This window comes from Carettochelys insculpta, chromosome 6 (genome assembly GCF_033958435.1).
Source record: "Carettochelys insculpta isolate YL-2023 chromosome 6, ASM3395843v1, whole genome shotgun sequence".
In the NCBI taxonomy this organism is placed as follows: Eukaryota; Metazoa; Chordata; order Testudines; family Carettochelyidae; genus Carettochelys; species Carettochelys insculpta.
The window spans coordinates 125,069,545-125,074,527 of record NC_134142.1 but is presented as its reverse complement, the minus strand read 5'-3'; positions in this window follow the sequence as shown (position 1 = coordinate 125,074,527).

Here is a 4,983-nt window from a genome sequence, read left to right as displayed (position 1 = left end):
GTCCTGGCTCCCACCAACCCCCCCCCCCCCCACAGCTCTAACCACTAGCCCCCACTGCCCTCCCAGAGTCCGGGATAGAACCCAGAGTCCTAGCTCCCAGGCCCTTGTCACTGTAACCACTAGACTTCACGCCTCTCCCAGAGACCCCAGAACTCCTGACTTCAGACAAATCTGCGAGTCAGGACTTCAGTCTGGGGCCCCTCCACCCACCCCGCATCTGGAGACGCGCACACCAGGGTGAGCCCAGGGCAGCCTCGCACAGAGAGGGCAAAGCAGGCCCCAGACCCCGCTCATGTCCCCAACCACCGCCCGAGACGCTGTGCAATTGGCACAAGAGATCGGGGCCTTGCAATGACGCCCCCCCAGCCGAACCCCTGGCCACCTGCGGGGCACCGGAACGGACCGACGAGGGGGCAACGTGCAGGTTTCTGGGAGAACCGCTAAGCTCCAAGCAGGCTGGAGGAACACGGTGGGCTCAGCCACACAGACCCCAACGGCACTGCTCAGAGTGGGGGGGTGGGAGCCCCGGCTCCCGGGTGCTACACCCGGCTGGGAGAGGGGCTGGGAGCCAGACCACCTGGGTTCTCGCCACAACTCTGGGGGCGGGGGTCTAGGGCGATAAAGCGGGTAGGGGGTCAGGAGGGCAGGACTCCTGGGTTCTCTCCTCAACTCTAGGAAGGAGAGAGGCCCCAATGCCTCGATTTTCTTCCAGTTTGGGGAGAGGTGCAGGGTCTAGGGGCCGGAGCAGGAGAGGCTGAGGGTCCGGACTCCTGGGTCCCCTCCCAGCGCCAGGAGGAGTTGTGGGGGAGGGCCGGAGGGTAAGGCCTGGGGATCGGGGCTCCTGGGTTCTCGCAGCGCCGGGAGAGGGAGGGGCCGGACTCCTGGGTTCTCCCAGCCCCAGGAGTGGGGGTGGGGGTTAGGGCTGGGGGCCCGGACGCCTGGGTTCCCCAGCGCCGGGAGGGGAGGGGAGAGGGGGCGCTGGGGGCCCGGACGCCTGGGTTCCCCAGCGCCGGGAAGGGGAGGAGAAGGCTGGTGCACGGGAGCCGCGCCTGCCCCAGTGCCGGTCCCGCCCCCCGTCTCCCGGTCCATTGTGGGCGCTGCCGCGGGGCCCGACTCACCGCGGCGGGCGGGCGGGCGGCGCCGGCGGAGGAAGGTCCCTCTCGTATCCTGTCCCTGTTACGCTACTTCCCGCGCCGCAGCCAGCCGGGAGCGCTCCGGCCGGCCCGCCCCCCGCGGCCGGGAACAGCTGGCGGCCGCGTTCCAGCCACGCCCCCGGGGCAGCGCGCCTGGGGGTTAGCGCGAGCGGGGCGCTGGGAGCCAGGACGCCTGGGTTCTCTCCCCGGCTCGGGCACAGCAGTGGGGTCCAGTGGTCAGGGGTGGGGGTAGCTAGGAGCCAGGACTCCTGGGTTCTCCCCCTAGCTTGGGCACAGCAGTGGGGTCCAGTGGTCGGGGGGCAGCTGGGAGCCTGGACCATCTGGGTTCTCGCCCCAGCTCGGGCACGTCAGGGGAGACAGGTAACTGGGAGCCAGGACGCCGGGGTTCTCTCCCCAGCTTGGGCACAGAGGCAAGGTCTAATGGTCGGGGTAGCTAGGAGCCCAGGCGCCTGCATTCTCTCCCCAGCTCGGGCACGGCCGTGGGGCCTAGTGGTCAGGGGAGGGTAGTTGGGAGGCTGGACGCCTGGGTTCTCTCCCTGGCTTGGGCACAGCAGCAGGGTCTAGTGGTTGGAGGAGGGGATAGCTAGGAGCCAGGAGTCCTGGCTCCTCACCCGAGGAGGGTTTTAGTTGTCCATTCTGGTCAATAATTCCTGCTTCCCCCACTATGGTGTCCATCTCTTTTTGCTCTGGTTCTGACTTTCCCATGGGGTGTGCCTGGGCCAGGGGAGTGGGAGAAGGGAAAGTCCAGGACATTTGTGTTAGGGGCACAGTCAGTCCTGCCTCCTTCAGGCCATTAGAGCAGGCCTCTCTCCTCTGGCAAGTCAGGGACAGAACCCAGGAGTCCTGGCAATCCCCACCCCCACCAGACCTCATTCTCCTTCAAAACCCTGGGGAGAACTCAGGAGTCCTGGGTGCCAGTCCCCACACCCCCCCCCATTTGCTCCCAGAGCTAGGGGAGAACACAGGCATCCTGCCTTAGACAGACCCTGAGATTGTTATTCCACCAAAGATCCTGAGTGTCACCAGACTCCAGCTAAACACGGGTGAATATTGGGAGTGGGCCCACACCCCACCCCCACCTTGGTCTGCACCAGCTGATTCCCTACTCCAGCTGGCCAAGGTCTTCCCTCTGTTTCTGTGATTAGTCTGCTAGACTGGATAACAACCTGCTACCTCTGCCAGCCCCTGGAGCTGCACCCTCAGCTCAGCTGGCCTCTAGTAGCTGCTTCAGTTCATGGTGTTACTCCTTTAGCTCCTCTGCCCCCCAGCTCTGTGGAGCCATCAATGCACAAGAGGACAACAACCTTCCACCAGGGCTGTAGCCCACGTTCACACAGGGATAGATACTGAGCAGCAAGGGAAACAGTAGATGCCAAAGTGGGCAGGCAGAGAGGGACAGGAGCGAGGAAATTCACATACGGAGCAATGGACTCCAACCCTCCGCAGGTCCAGGCAGAGAGCAGCTCCCCCATCTTCAAGCAGTTAGCTCAGGTAGGCACCAAAGTCCCAGCCGGGAACCCTATCTCCCTGCGATTGTCTCCAGCAGAAGGAAAACTGATGCTCCCAAGCCCGTATTTCTCCAGTGCAAGCTGTTCCACTTCCAAAGGGCAGACAAAGTCCTCCAGAGAATTGGCAGAGCCAGAAACCGTCCCTTTGCTCCTGGCAATCCCATGCCTCCTTCCTGGCAGTGCTTTGCCCAAACTCTCCCTCTGCGACAAGCGCTTCTGAGAAACTGAAACATTTTGATCAGTGCAACTGTATTTGCTTTCAGGGAGAATTTGAAATGGGTTCACACATGATGTCTGTCCCCTGCCCAGCCCTAATATGGACACTAGGGGACTGCGCCCTCTGAACGGGGGCTGCAATTCTTTGTGAGGTTGGAGCACTGGCTGAATTCCTCCCAGCGCTGGGTGCAAGCTAAGGCTGAAGTACCCCCCAGACTGCAAGGCTGTATGAATCTGGGCCCTTTGGGAAAAGCCCCTTTCTGCAGTGGCAGCATTGGTGTGCGGTGGGGGGTCTCATCACATTGGTGCGAGAGTGGGATTTCTGAGCTCCACATCTGGTCCACAGCCTGAGTCAGGGAAGAGGTGGGTTCTCCATGCCTTGTGGGCAGCTGCCTGGGAGCTGAGGTATCCCTGGTGCTGGAGCAGCTTGGAGGGATGGAGGAATTCTGGCTGCCATGGGAATATCAATAGGGTTTCCCCATCACTTAGTCCCACGGTCACAGGACATGTGTCAAGACGGCTCCCACGCATGTCCCCTGTTGTGCCGGGGGCTGCCCAGACAGACGGGGTCCCCACTGTGCCAGGCACTGCACAGTCTAACAAGACCTTTTGCTCCTTCGCGTGCATCTCCAAAGGACCCCACCGGAGGGTGGTTTGTGGAGCAGCTGGTGCAGATGGTCAGGCAGAAATCCAAGGCAGGGGCTGGGCCTTTCCCAACATGAAGCAGAAGCAGGGTTACAATCAGCTCTTGCTCTACTCTGCGCTGGTTAGGCCTCAGCTGGAGTATTGTGTCCAGTTCTGGGCACCACAGTTCAGGAAGGATGTGGAGAAATTGGAGAGGGTCCAGAGGAGAGCAGCGAGAATGATCAAAGGTCTAGAGAACATGACCTATGAAGAAAGGCTGAAAGAATTGGGCTTGTTTAGTTTGGAAAAGAGAAGATTGAGGGGGGACATGATAGCAGTTTTCAGGTATCTAAAAGGGTGTCATATGGCAGAGGGACGGAACTTGTTCTTCCTTCCCTCTGAGGATAGGACAAGAGGCAATGGACTTAAATTGCAGCAAGGGAGGTTCAGCTTGGACATTAGGAAAAAGTTCCGAACTGTCAGGGTGATCAAACACTGGAACGAATTGCCAAGGGAGGTGGTAGAATCTCCATCACTGGAGCTATTTAAAAAGAGATTAGATAGATGGCTTTCAGGGATGGTCTAGAAAGTGCTTGGTCCTGCCATGATGGCAGGGGGCTGGACTCGATGGCCTCTCGAGGTCCCTTCCAGTCCTACTCTTCTATGAAGACAGCATGAAGGCAGGTCCTGGGGGGTAGCAGGGTGAATTAGGGCTCTGGGGTTGCATAGCCAGCCCCGAGAGGGGAGCAGCATGGGAGGGCTAGCAGAGGGGGACTGAGAGCCAGGAGTCCTGAGTTCTCGTCCCATCTCAGACACAGACTCCGTTATGTGACTTGGAATAAGCTCCTGACTTTCTGCTGGCCTCAGTTTTCCCGGCTGCAAAATGTGCAGAAATCTTCCTGGGGGAGATGGGAGTGTGATGTCATTGGTGGACCCAGGGGCTCCCTCACTTAGTGCATCTGGGGGACCCCAATGTCAATGGGGGTCAGTGCAGGGGTGGGGGACCCTGATCTTGGGGGACCTGTGCAGGGGTGGGGGACACCCATCTCAATGGGGGGGGTCAGTGCAGGGGTGGGGGACCCCGATCTCGGGGGATGGGGCGGATCTGTGCAACATGGATCCTGGAGCACTGGCTTCCAGACCCCGGCCCTGCCCCGGGGAGCCACACTAGCCGGGACCCGGAGGCCGAGCGCGGTGACACTGGGCGGAAACGGAGGGAGGCGAGCAGCCCGCGGTCTGCCCCAGGACTACATTTCCCAGCATGCCGCGCTCCCCTTAACCCTCGGCGCGCCGCAGCCCTGCGGAGAGGACGGGGAGTGCACGGGGGGCGGTTGTTACCTGCCGTCGCCCTCCACCGCCGAGGAGCCTCCCTACCTGCCGGGAGCGGGAGCGGCTCCAACCCACTAGACCCCACCCTGCTCCCCTCACCAAGCCAGGGAGAGAACCCAGGAGTCCTGGCCCCTGCTCCAACCAATGGATCC